The sequence below is a fragment of the Aquarana catesbeiana genome, linkage group LG02, assembly GCF_042186555.1.
Source record: "Aquarana catesbeiana isolate 2022-GZ linkage group LG02, ASM4218655v1, whole genome shotgun sequence".
NCBI lineage: Eukaryota > Metazoa > Chordata > Amphibia > Anura > Ranidae > Aquarana > Aquarana catesbeiana.
Genome location: NC_133325.1, coordinates 324,226,685 through 324,241,376, shown reverse-complemented (window position 1 = coordinate 324,241,376; position 14,692 = coordinate 324,226,685). Strand labels below are relative to the sequence as shown.

The 14,692-nt window shown below is 39.4% G+C and overlaps 1 pseudogene; it reads left to right on the top strand.

Annotated features, from left to right (window-relative positions):
* Positions 1 to 7,406: 7,406 nt before the first annotated feature.
* On the top strand, positions 7,407 to 7,471 carry LOC141130205 (U4 spliceosomal RNA; annotated as a pseudogene).
* The last annotated feature ends 7,221 nt before the right edge of the window (positions 7,472 to 14,692 follow it).

Genomic DNA, 14,692 nt, shown 5'->3' with positions numbered 1-14,692 from the left:
AATACATAAGAACCCCGATAATCCTACCGGGTGACTCATAGTCTCCGGCAATGGTGCTATTTCTGAAAAATCAAAGTAGAGTTATAGATGCATATCTCCAACCTAATGTTCTGACCATGCCCTCCTATCAAAGATTCCTATCCTGTCAAGGATACCATTCATTTCTTACAGATAATTGAGGATCTAATGATCTCTAATGATTCAATCCTGGTCACCATAGATGTGGAGGCCCTGTATAGCTGCTATACAGAGGGTTCTCCAACAAGGCTCTTGTCACAACAGGGCCCTCAATGAGTTTATATTCAATAGTTTAAAATATATCTTGAATCATAATTTTTTCACATTTGATGGTTCCCACTACTCCAGGTGCAGGGCGCAGCTATGGGGACATGCTGTGCCCCATCCTACGCCAATCTGTACCTGGGGAAGTGGGAACGATCCCTTTTAGGTGATGAGGACCTTGTCGAGTACATGGGCCATGTTTCTACATGGTTCCAGTACATCGACAACGTCTTCATCATCTGGGAGGGGCCTAAGGACACTCTGTTGGAGTTCTTTCACAAGATCAATGTTAACGACTATAACTTAAAATTTACTATGGATCATGACCAAAAACGAATACATTTTTAGATGTCCAAGTGCATTGTAACTCTGAAGGCAATTTATGCAGCACTCTGTTCCGCAAGTGCACTACTGGCAACACAGTGCTGCATACTGACAGTTTCCATCCAATTCCTTTAAAAAATTCCATCCTATATGGACAATATTTGGATCTTTGAAGAAACTGCTCCAATGATACCCTCTTTAACCACTTGCCGACCAGCCGCTGTCATTATTCTGCGGAAGGTCGGCATAATCCCGCAAGCCGTTGTAGCTATACATTGGCTCCTTTAAGCGGGATAGCAGGTGTGTGCACGCCGCCCGCTGCATCCATGGGGGGTGCCGATCCTTGTGACCGCCGGCCACAAGCGATCATGAGAACGAGAGGCAAAACAGGGACGTGTGTGTGTAAACACACAAATCTCTGTTCTGTTCTGAGAGGAGATGCAGATCATGAGTTCCTAATAGCTAGGAACCACGATCTGTCATCTCCTATATTCAGTCCCCTCCCGCTACAGTTAGAACACACAGTTAGGGAACAAAGTTAACCCCTTGATCGCCCCCCTAGTGTTAACCCCTTCCCTGCAAGTGACATTTATACAGTAACCAATGCATTTTTATAGCACTGATCGCTGTATAATTGTCAATCGTCCCCAAAAATGTGTCAAAAGTGTCCACTGTGTCCACCATAATGTCGCAGTCATGATAAAAATCACAGATCCCTGCCATTACTAGTAAAAAATAATAATAATAATAATAGAAAAAAATGCCATAAATCTATCCTCTATTTTGTAGACGCTATAACTTTTGTGCAAACCAATCAATATACTCTTATTGCAATTTTTTACCAAAAATATGTAGAAGAATACATATCGGCCTAAACTGGGAAAAAAATTAGCTTTTAAAAAAAAAAAAAATGGGGATATTTATTATAGCAAAAAGTACAAAATATTGTGTTTTTTTCAAAATTGTCGCTCTTTATTTATTTATTTATAGCACAAAAAATAAAAACCGCAGAGATGATCAAATAGGACCAAAAGAAAGCTCTATTTGTGGGGGGAAAAAATTTGGTTTGGATACAGTGTTGCACGACCACACAATTGTCAGTTAAATCGACGCAGTACCGTATCGCCCTTGACCAGGTTCATATTTACGATCTGGGTGAAGATTGGAGCAAAACTTTGCTCCAACGTGAGCAGAGATGGATCTTTAAGTTATAGGCCACTAATTATCCAGGCCTGAAAGTCCATCTCATATGCTCCCTTTTTAAAAGGCTTTACATCAGGAAAAACTCAATAAGGTTCCTGTTCTGGAGCATGTTTTGAAATAATGAAAGAATTTCATTTTGAAACTAGACATGTAAATAGGTGGGAACATTGAATTAACACACAGCTCTCTTAAAACAAAAAGACACAATAAATTAGTCTTTGTCTTTCTAACAAATGTGACCAAATAAATAAAAATAATAAGTACAGTATTTGATGATAATGTATGTCTGACATTACTGTTTTACATATGTAATTTTGTCTATTGCAGATTCCATTGGGCTCGGGTTCTCCCTGTCGGCCTTTGGCCCCTTTAAGGCTTCCTGGCAGGGTGGGGGGATGTGACATTCTCACATTCCCCCACATATGCTCTGACTGGTGGGTGTATTTATTTGGCCTCTAGGGTTAGCACTCTCTTGCTGGCAATGTCCCTTGTTCATTTCCGGATGATCCTTGGTGAGGCGCGCCTGCACGGGTCACCCTGATGTGCACACGACGTCGTGACGTCACGCACATTGTGGACACCTTCTGGAATGCCAAAGGGAGCATGTATATAGATGTTTGCATTGTCTATTATGGAATATATACTGTTAACCAGAGCTCATATTTTAATTGCATGTGATATTGGATATTTTTCTAAATAAAACATTTTTTAATTATATTTATCCCCTTCTTTGACATTATAACATCGCTGCCTAAAAACCCCTTGGGGGAACCTTCCCATACTGCAGTATATACCTTTGGCCCCTGAGGAGCACTGCATTTCATTCTGCTAACCCCTATGTTGTGTTGTGGTTCCTTTTGCTGACTTCAGTGTTACTATTGTGTCTTGTAGTAACATAGATGCTGGCAGAAGAAACCACAGCTAGCAGAAGGAACCACATATTGCAGTAGTGAACCAGGCTTCTGACACACCTTTGATGCCTTAAATATTCAAAATCAAGCTGAAGAGTGTTAAAGTGGTCTTCAGGTGTAACTGCACCAAAGTCCATCACTTGTCCCTGACTGAGCCAGATATTGCTGACTACATCACACATCTGGACAGGGCCAAGCATGCATGCTTCAATAGGTATAAATGAGAGTATATAGTGCATGCAGTGGCTCAACCAGAATTATTTGGTCAAGCAGCTGAGCAATCTGGTCAGTGATATCTTGCAGGATCTGAAACAGGTGAGCATAAGGCTAGGACCGGTCTTGAGGTCTACAATATAAGTGTAACTGTACCAACCTTATGAGAGAGAGAGAGAGAGAGGGAGAGAGAGAGAGAGATGTCCCTCTTTTACATACTATATACTTCACTAAACATATCAGAACATTTTGTAGACATAAGGTTGGATTAACCACTCAAACTTTTATTCCATTTGTCTACTTTATTATATTTTAATTCTTTCCCCTAGAATGGTCACCTTTGAATCAGAGACATTTTTTTTTAAAAATCTGAATATTTTTGATCTGTTCTACACACCTTTGTTGAACTGAGGCATAAGCATGTGATTATTGCAAAGCTTTTTATCAATATTTACATTTTAAATACTTTGCATTGTCATATAATGCATTTTCAAATGCCCACATTTGAAATATACTATGCTTAGGGTTCTATTCAGTACCACCTAATATTTAAGATTTATTCATTCTCTCTATGATCACAGACAAATTCTTTTAAAAAATCATTGTATATTAATATGGGATATATATATAAAAAAATTCCGCACTAGAAACACATATAAATGAGCAGCAGTAAACAGTGCGACAACACCAATCAGAATAAAGAAAAAATTATAAACTGCGCTAAACAAAAAATATTAGGTAAGGTGGAAGTGTTGCCTACCACCAGCAAATATTGATAGAATTATGAGAAGCAATAATAAACACAGAAAAAGTCCAAATCTTCAAAGATAGTAGGATGTTCAGCTTAATTGTAGGTAACAGTCCAAAATAAGCTATGATTGCCCTTACCAGAACTTCAGTGATAATGAGCGGATGGCATAAAACCCTGCCAGGGCCTTAGGGATAATAAACCAGTCAGCACCTTCCGTTTTCAGATTAAAGTCCCCTCAATGGATGCAGGAGAAGAAACAAACAGAAAAAAACTGGCCATAGTGTAGTATATCAGATGCTTAGCATGGACAAACAAACATACCAAACACCCTGGTGAGCACACAGGAACAACCAAAAAAAAAAACAACCATCCATTGAGGGGACTTTAATCTGAATACGGAAGGTGCTGACTGGTTTATTATCCCTAAGGCCCTGGCAGGGTTTTATGCCATCCGCTCATTATCACTGAAGTTCTGGTAAGGGCAATCATAGCTTATTTTGGACTGTTACCTACAATTAAGCTGAACATCCTACTATCTTTGAAGATTTTGACTTTTTCTGTGTTTATTATTGCTTCTCATAATTCTATCAATATTTGCTGGTGGTAGGCAACACTTCCACCTTACCTAATATTTTTTGTTTAGCGCAGTTTATAATTTTTCTTTATTAATATGGGAATTTGTTATATGCTGTCAAATTGTTCTGCCATTATGGCAGAAAGTATAGGCAAATTAGCATAAGATGTTGCTTCTATGTTGTAGGAAACTGGGAATCCTCCACACTATTATTTCTTCTATAAATAATATTTGTTGGAGATTTTCTGCATATTTTTAACCTAGTAGAGTCACTGCAAAAGTGCTAAAGTGGGTTTACTGTATCAAATACAGTATATTGGACAGACCTTAGAATTCACTCTTATTGAAAACTCAAATTGTCATATGTATCTTAACAGCAACCCATTTCTTAGTTTATTTTTAAATCAGAGGCAAAAGAAAAAAATCTTTAAAGTGTAAGTGTATCTTTGGGAACATGTTACATGTTCCACCCATTTTTTTAGGGTGGAACATGTAGCATGTTCCCACTACTGCAAGCTCTCCCCGACCTGCCGCCTTTAGTGACAGCGAGTTGGGGATCTTTTTACTAAACTCGCTGTCACAATAAAAAAAAATTAAAATAAAATGCGACTGTGAGCTCCGCTCAAATGGCTGCATCATTTATTCACAGAGATCTGTGAATTAATAAACTACAAGTACCAACAGCCTTTGCGGCTGTGAGCTTGTACTGTAGTTCTTAACCCCTTGCCGACCAGCGCATGACGATATACGTTGGCACGGCTGGGCAAATGGGCATACAGGTACGTCCCCTTTAAATCACGGCATAGTGGGCGTGTGCCCACCGCGAGTGTGCCTGTGGGTCCCCGCGATTGTGTAACAGAGTGGCAGAATGGGGAGAAGCCTAAGTAAACAATACATTTCCCTGCTCTGTCTAGCAATATGACAGAGATCTACTGCTCCCTGTCATCAGGAGCAGTAATCTCTGTCATGTTCTAGTAACACAATCCCCCCTACAGTTAGAATCACTCCCTAGGACACACTTAACCCCTTGAGTGCTCCCTAATGTTTAACTCCTTCCCTGCCAGTGTCATTTATACAGTAATCAGTGCATTTTTATAGCACTGATCGCTGTATAAATGACAATGGTCCTAAAATAGTGTCAAAAGTGTCCGATGTGATCGCCATAATGTCGTAGTCACAATAAAAATCACAGATTGCTGCCATTATTAATAAAAAAAAATGTAAAATAAAAATGCCATAAATCTATCCCCTATTTTGTAGACGCTAGAACTTTTGTGCAATACAATCAATATTCACGTATTGCATTTTTTTTACCAAAATTACGTAGAAGAATACATATCAACCTAAACTGAGAAATATTTTTTTTTTATATATATTTTTTTGGGGGATATTTATTATAGCAAAAAGTAAAAAATATTGTTTTTTTTTTTTCAAAATTGTCGCTCTTTTTTTGTTTATAGCGCAAAAAATAAAAACCACAGAGGTGATCAAATACCACCAAAAGAAAGCTCTATTTGTGGGAAAAAAAAGGACATCAATTTTGTTTGGGTGCAACGTAGCACGACCGTGCAATTGTCAGTTAAAGTGACACAGTGCCATATCGCAAAAAGTGCTCTGGTCAGGGAGGGGTAAATCCTTCCAGGGCTGAAGTGGTTAATGAACTACCAGGGTGCTGTCGAGCTCTCTAGGTAGTTCATTATTGCTTCTTGTCATTGTGTAACTGCCTGCTCAAATGAAGTACGAGCAGACAGCTTACACTGACAGTCTGCAAGAGCCCTGCATTGCACCCGCAATCTGCTGATCGTGGGTGCAATGCTTTAAAGTAAAAAATGTTATAAATGTACATTTTTTTTTAACCTGCAAAAAGACGTGCATTTATTTATTTATTTACAAAGGTGATGCTTTAATGCTGAAGTTTAATAATAAAATTTATTTTTCTCTACAGATTTATTTACATTGCTTACCTATAATGAAGTATGTCCCACAATGTGCAGGCTGCTGGATTCTGTAGAAATCTTCACTGCAGGGTTGCCCTGTCCTCTTTCTGCTTCTGAATTTCCAACACAATGGAGTTAACTTTTTTTGGTCTCCAGTTTAAGGTGTACTAAAGAATGGTCCAACAGGGACATGCCCGCTCGTTCCCTCTCCTCCACTGAGAAAAGTTATTTCACTGATTACACTGCCTGTAACACGATTTGTGAATGTGGGAGAGTCTGATCAGTCACAGGATTCTCTCCCTCATTCACAGATAGTGTGAATGAAAGAACTTTTCTCAATGGAGAAGAGGGCAGGAGGGTATGTGTCCCCATCAAATCATCCTTAGTGCAGCTGAGCCCGAAGACCCGAAGCTGTTACCCTCCACAGCACTGGAAGTTCAGCAGCAGCATAAGAACCGGGCAGTCCTGTCATGAAGATTTCTTCAAACTTAAAAAGAGGTGATTGTGACCCGAAATATACATCATCATCAGCCATAGGCTCCATCAAGTTACAAATGTCTTGGGATGATTTCACAGTCCCCAGACCTGAAAATCGTTAAATATCCATGGCTAAGCTAAAAGTTATGGGCAAGGCAAAATGAGAAAAAGAGGCCTTAAAAAAAGATTTAAAGAGAGAAATTTACGATCATTAAGATTTATGCCAAAGGGGTCATTAAGTACTGACTGTCAGGAAGCTCACCTTACCTCATATGGCATAAGTTTTTTTTGTTTTTTATCTGAAATGAAAAGTTATTGAGCATAATGCTTCATGTGTGTTAAAATAATAAGTGAATGCAACCCTTGCTCAATCACAAATACAGCCGTGGCCAAAAATTTTGAGAATGACACAAATATTAGTTTTCACAAAGTCTGCTGCCTCAGTTTTTATGATGGCAATTTGCATATACTCCAGAATGTTATGAAGAGTGATCAGATGAATTGCAATTAATTGCAAAGCCCCCCTTTGCCATGAAAATGATCTTAATCCCCCCAAAAAAAAAATTCCACTGCATTTGTGAAGAAGGTTTCAGGGTGCCCAAGAAAATTCAGCAAATGCCAGGACCGTCTCCTACAGTTGATTCAGCTGCGGGATTGGGGCACCACCAGTGTAGAGCTTGCTCAGGAATGGCAGCAGGCAGATGTGAGTGCATCTGCACTCACAGTGAGATGAAGGCTTTGCGCAGTGGCAGTATCATAGCCAATGAGGTTCAACTGAGGCGTGATTATTGCTAATTGCTTCTCGGCCTTTTGGCGAAGATCAAGTGTAGTTTCGACTGCCTGGTCTAGTTTAAGAGGTTTACTGAAGACACCAACTGAGCTTGGCCTTGTCAACCTGCTCCTTAACTGGTCTGGTTCATGCTGCTTTTGGGCTCAGCGCTGTCTGAAGTTTAACGGGGGACGATCTATAGCTTGGGATTTATCTCAAGACTATATATTTGCATACCGGAGTTCGTTGGGATCGTTGGATTGGACGGAGGAAGCAACATCTCATTACTTATTCGTTTTCTTGGAGAAGTTCATTACCTATTCGTTTTTCCGGACGGAAGCTCATTATTTATTCGTTTTTGGAGATGGAGTTCCTAAGAAGAAGAGAGAAGAAAGGAGGTGATCACCGTGAGTCTGCCTCTTCAGAATTCTTCAGCATGAAGGACACTCTACGCTTTATTGTGGGTCCAGGATTTCGTGAAGAAAAGAATCTTCAGTTCCTGTATAGCAAAATTTTTGGCCCAATGCTAAATATTTCTTTGAATGATTATTTTTGCGTACAAGATTTTTTTTCTCGAGGAACAGTGGATGTGACTCTGAACAGCACTGGAGCCTGCGAGAGGGCTTTTTCCCTATATATGGAGCGAATGGATGATCCAATCTTTAAAGGAATTAAAATTTTGCCTTTATTTCAACAGCAGGCAAAATTACTTACAGTACATATGTACAATCCTTTTATTTCCCAGAAGGAGGTGGAACAATATTTATATAAATATTGTGAAAAAGTCACCTTTAAAGGGGATGGAAAAAACTCCTTCGGGGTATGGAATGGCAAGAGGCGGTTTCTTGTTACATTCAGGAAAGATCAAGACGGAGGAGTGAGTAGACCGCCACCCATTATTTTTATTAACCGGAGTAGAGGATATTTATTTTTTGCTGGCATGCCCCCATACTGTAAAAAGTGTGCGGAATATGGCCATGATGATAATTTTTGCCAAAGATGTTGGAAGTGTGTAGGGCAATCTCATACAAAAGCAGACTGCCCGAGAAGAAGAGCTGAAGAGGAAGAAGAAGAGAAGAGGAAGAAAGATGCAGAAGATGGAGGAAAAACTGAAGAAGAAGGAGGAGAGGCCCAAGTAACACCAGAGGAAGAACAACTCAAAGATCCCACGAATGTGACCCAGGTAGTGGAGGAAACTGGGAATAGTGGGGTGGCAGAAGTACCAGATGAAGAGGGGCCATTGGAAGAAGGAAAAACAAGTGAAAAGGAGATGGAAGTGCAAGTGAACACCAGTGCACCAGAACCTGTGGAGGTAGTGGACGAACCTGGAAACATGCAGGTAGATGCTATGTCCTTAAAAAGAGGTTCTAAAGAAAGGCAAGAGGAAACAGAAGAAGAGGAAAATGAAGGGAAAAGAAAAGTTCGAGTGGTGGAGCCAATCATTGGGGATATCTCTTCAAGTGAACCCGAAGAAGAGAGCCTCAAAATTGAGGAGTATCCATCTGGTCCAGAAGAGGGCGGTGGGGAGAGCCCTGCAGTCAACCGACTATCAAAATGACGAAGATAGCTTCCCTGAATGTGAGAAGTTTGAGGAGCCCAAGAAGAAGAGCGGCTCTGTACGACTTCTTAGAGATTCAGGGTTTTGACATTATTTTCTTACAAGAATGCAATTTGGAACAAAGAATATCGTATGATGAAATTAAAAAATTTTGGAAGGGTAATGCCGCCTTCTCTGGAGGAAATACAAATAAATGTGTAGGAGTCGGTATCTTGACATCAAAAGAGTGGGAGCTTACCGCAATCGAAGACCTTTGCCCCGGAAGACTCCTAATGGCAACCCTAAAGAAAGGAGAGCAAAAAATAAAAGTTTTTAATGTTTATGCTTCTAACCTAAAAGAAGAAAGAAAAGAATTATTCGAAATTTTACAACTGTTTTCTCTAGGAACCGATCCAATAATCATTGGTGGAGATTTTAATTGCTCACTGGACGACAATCAAAAGAAAGATAGTTCCGTTACTAGTCTAAAAGAGGTGATTTCTTCCATAAATTTGAAGGATGCATGGATGGCTTGTGGAGCTGACTTGAGTCATAAAAAGACATGGAGTAGCAATAGAGCGGAGTCTAGAATTGACTATTTCTTTATGTCAGAATGCATCAAAATAAAGGAGTTTGAAACGAAGGATAATTGCTTCTCAGATCATAAACTAATTTTCTGTAGAGTGGAGATTGGAGGTGGGGTGGAGAAAAAATCTCCCTACTGGAAATTAAACACCTCATTATTAAAAGAAGGAAAAATAAGAGAGGAATTTGAAGAATTGTACAAGGAATGGAATAAGAGAAAGGTAAAGTATGAAAACATTCTAATATGGTGGGATGAAGGAAAAGAGCTTTTTAAAGATTTTTTTATCAAGAAAAGCAAAGAAGAAGCAAAGGAAAAAAGAGAAGTATACCAAAAACTTACCGCTAAATTGCAAGTTCTTCATCTTTTTGCAAATGAAGGGATCGATATAGGAACTGAAATAGAAAAAACAAGAGGAGAAATTAAAAAAGTGTTGGAAGACAGAGGAAAGCAAATCATTTTTAATTCTAGAGTAAGAGACCTGGAGGAAAATGAAAAATGTTCAAATTTTTTTTTCAAAAAAATCATTGGTAATAAACACGAAATTAAAAAAGATTTTTATAAAGAGCTGTTTTGCACCAAAAAAATAGATGATTTTTTATCGGAATTTTTTATTAATGGTCTGGATAATGCTTTAAATATATTAGATCAAGAATTGTTGGCAAAAGATTTTAACCCTGAAGAAGTATTGACCGTTATTAATAGCTTCTCCAATTTTAAAACCCCTGGCAAGGATGGACTTCCTGTAGAATTTTATCAATTTTTTTTGGGAATTCTTAAAAATGATTTTATGGAAGTTATTGATGAAGTATCCAAAAATTTTAAATTGCCAGACTCCTGGAATGAAGGTGTGATAGTCCTCATCTACAAAAAAGGAGATAAAGAACTAATTAAGAATTGGAGACCGATTACATTACTAAATACGGACTACAAGATATATGCAAAATTGATTGCCAACAGAATGAAAAAACGCGTGGACTCGATAATCCTGGAGGATCAGACATGTGCAGTGCCAGGTAGGACCATTTCAGACTCTTTAATATTAATACGTGATATAATATGGGATGTGAAAGATCGTGGTCAGAGTTTGGCTCTGGCATCCTTAGACTTTGAAAAAGCTTACGATAGAGTGGCCCATGAGTTTTTATTCCGTGTTTTAAAGAAGATGGGTTTTCCAGACAAGCTTTTAAAACAGATCAAAAGTCTTTATAACAATGCTTTTAGTGTGGTTTCGATCAATGGTTTCTTATCAGAGAAAATTAATTTATTAAGCGGAGTGAAGCAAGGGTGTCCACTATCTCCAATACTCTTCATTTGTGCGATAGAACCTTTATTAAATGCAATCAGAAAAGATAAAGTAGTGGAAGGTTTTTTTATACCCGGAAGTAATGGATATCATGTTAAAACAGTTGCCTATATGGATGATGTAACCCTTGTGGTAAAAAATTCCAAAAGCCTTAAAAGAGCCCTCAGGATTGTGGAGTGGTTCTGCGGAGGCTCTGGATTCAAAATTAATTTGGAAAAATCTGGAGTTCTTACTTGTGGAAACTTCTATATTGAAAAGGACATTAAGATACCTAGAGTAACAGAGACAAAAATTTTAGGAGTTTACTTTCTACAGACTGGAGGCAACATTAAAAACTGGGAAGCACTCCTGGAAAGAGTAAAGAAAAAATTAGACTTTTGGAGACTGAGGACTTTAACAATGGAAGGAAAAATATTGATTTTAAAACAAGTTATCCTTCCAATTATCTTATATTTGGCAATGGTTTTTTTCCCACCGGTTTTAATGTTGAAAAGACTGATTAAAAGTTGTTTTAATTTCTTTTGGGGCGTTAAGATGGAAAGATTGAAACGAGAAGAAATATATAAACCCAAAAGCAAAGGAGGGAAAGGTTTTCCTGACATAAGAAAATTTTTGTGCATTAAATATTTTTCGTACATTTTTTACAAGTTAGTAAGTCAAGAAGGACGACTAAATACCTTTCTTAAATACCAACTGGGATTCTTTATGAATCGATATAAATGGACGGAATTGGATCAGACAAAACCGGTAAGATGGACACCTCCAGAAAACTATATTATTTTAGAAAGAATCTTTAAGGATTTCAAACTGGTGGATGTTGATATGAATGTTTTAAAAGATTATAAGAAATTAAAAAAACTCTTGGAAGAGAGATGTATAATGAGCCCAATCAAGAATTTTACATACAAAACAACTAAAGAAATTTGGGATAGGGTGGCTTGTGGACTCCTATCCAATGAACAAAAAGACTTAGCCTGGAGCATCGTAAGAGAAATCCTGCCAACTAAGAACTTTCAATATTGTAGAGGATTGATTAGGAATGTACAATGTGTAAAGCTGGGCTGCTATGCTGATGAAATCCCACTTCATGTTTTTTGGAATTGTGCATATGCACAGGAAGTTTGGAAAAAAGCTGGACGTCTGATTCAAGAGCTAAGTTCGATTAAAAATTTTAAGTATGAAATGGTGCTTTATGGAGTGGGAATTCCAAAAGAAGACTTTAAAAGAATTTGGCTACTAATAAGCTCAATAAAAATGGCACTTTGGAAAGTAAGGAATATTAACTTATTTAGAAGAGAAATTATTGTAGAGGAGGCTTGTGTCAGATTAGGTTTGAGCTTCTTGTATACCTATTATTTGAGAGATATTAAATGCTTTGGTAGAGAAAAATCAGAAATATTTTGGAAATTTAACCTTTGGAATAGAATGATAAAATAGAATTTAAATACAAAAAATAATAATAACAATAATAATAAAAAATAATTAGACTTACCACAAATGATGTATTGATGGAAAATAGACGGAGTTCCCTTATCTGTCGAAAATACCTAAGACAAAAGATATAAGATTGGGTTATTTTTCCAGAACTGATGTGGTTTAAAAAAAAAAAAAAAAATCTATTCTTATCAGTTTCCAGGAGGTGGCGCTTGCTTCCGTCCCTGATCTATGGCGAAATAGAGATGGGATTGCGGTTGCTATGCAAAACCTGCTGGAGTGAAGGTGACCTGGAGCGGTTTGTAGCCGAAAAGGAAGCCTTCTGATGGGGATGGAGAACCACGGGGTCTGAACCAGAGGGTCGGGACCCTGGTCTTCTGGCCTGGATTGGGGCGGATCTAGCTCCAGACAGTTATTTGGGAGAGAACGCTTACTCCTGCCTTGCAAGGGGGGGAGGGAGTGGCAAGTACTTCCCGAATGTAATTAGGAGGAGTGATGGGAGCGACGGCAGAGCCTGATGGTAAAGGGCTCTTTCCGGCTTCCTGATCTCCATATCCTTCCTGTCTGTGGTGGGGTCTGCTGTGGTCTGGGCTGGGTGGTCAGGGCTTTTTCGAAAAGCCAGTGGTGAATGTGCCCCTGAAGTGGCAGTTCAGGGGTGCCGTATAGTCACGGTGTGAAAGCACTTGATTTTATGGCACCATGGTCACTTCACCACAACACACGTTTTTCGCACCTGCCTCTTGGGCCGGGCCTTTTGGCCAGGACCAGGGGAAATTTTTATGCCTGGCCGGAGGGCCGGCCATTGTATAGCACAATGGCCACTTTCACTCTCCCATCTCACTATCTTCCCCACTCTTTCTTTTACCCCTGTTTGTCACCTTTTTGTCTTTTTTTTTGGTTGTCTTTGTATACACGTTTTGTCACTGTGTGGCGAGTAGAGTGTGGGTCCTCGGGCCTACTCTGAAAGTCTTGGGAGGGGGTGGACATAGGCCTTTTGGCTTGGTTCGCCCTCTCCTTTGAGGGGTCTCTCTTCGGGAGAGCCCCACCGTACTTGGGTTGGTCTGCTTCGGCAGTCCTTCCAGTTGTGGGGGTCCGCCTGGTTTCGGCCGGATGGACCCTGTGTCTGAGTACCTCAGTCCCTGTCTGGAGCCTAACGCCCCGGGGGATCAGGGTAAGGTCCTTCCCTAGTGGAGGACTCTGTACACCCGTTGCACGTTTTTGTGTTTCACTCTCTATGTGTGGGCACTTTTTTTTGGCACCGGGTGGAAGTTTTTGAGGTGTGTTTTGCACGCCACTGGCTTTTCGATAGAGAGATGAAGACTTTTGGAGGATGGCAAAAGATGCCACTTGTCTTCAGGAAAAAACATCAGGGACAGACTGATATTCTGCAAAAGGTACGGAGATTGGACTGCTGAGGACTGGGGTAAAGTCATTTTCTCTGATGAATCCCCTTTCCGATTGTTTTGGGCATCTGGAAAAATCCTTGTCCGGAGAAGAAAAGGTGAGCGCTACCATCGGTCCTGTGTCATGCATCCTGTGACCATTCATATGTGGGGTTGCTTCTTAGCCAAGGAAGTGGGCTCACTCACAATTTTGCCTGAGAAAACAGCCATGAATAAAGAATAGTACAAAAACATCCTCCGAGAGCTTCTCCCAAATATCCAAGAACAGTTTGGTGAGGAACAGTGCCTTTTCCAGCATGATGGAGCACCTTGCTATAAGACAAAAATGATAACTAAGTGGCTTGGGGAACAAAACATCAACATTTCGGGTCCATGGCCAGGAAATTCCCCAGACCTTAATCCCATTATGAACTTATAGTCAATGATCAAGGGGCAGGTGAACAAAAAGAACCTCAAAAATTCTGACAAACTCCAAGATTATGCAAGAATGGGCTGCCTGCCATTAGTCAGGATGTGGCCCAGAAGTTGATTGACAGCATGTTAGGCTCCATTCACACTAGCGCGTTTTTTGATGCATTTTGCATTTTGCAGAAATGCATGGGAATTTTTTAACATGGGTTCCTATGGAACATGTTTGTATCTCTGCATTTTTGGAAAGGGTCAGGGACTTTTTTTCATGCAAAATGCAGCGTTTTGCATGTAATAGAATTCAATGGACAAGCATCAAAAATGCAAGTGCACCGTTTTTACAGCGTTTTTGCAGCATTTTTGATGCGTTTTTGATGCGTTTTTTCCTTTTTTTTTTTTTATTTTTTTAAAATTTTTTTTAGACTGTAAACAACCAAAAAAAAACGCAAAACGCCGCAAAAACGCAGCAAAAACGCTACAAAAACGCTGCTCAAAAACGTGGCAAGCATGAACAAAAAAACTCCAAAAACGCTCAAAAGCAACATGCATAGGTGTGAATCGAGCCTTAGGGTGGATTGCA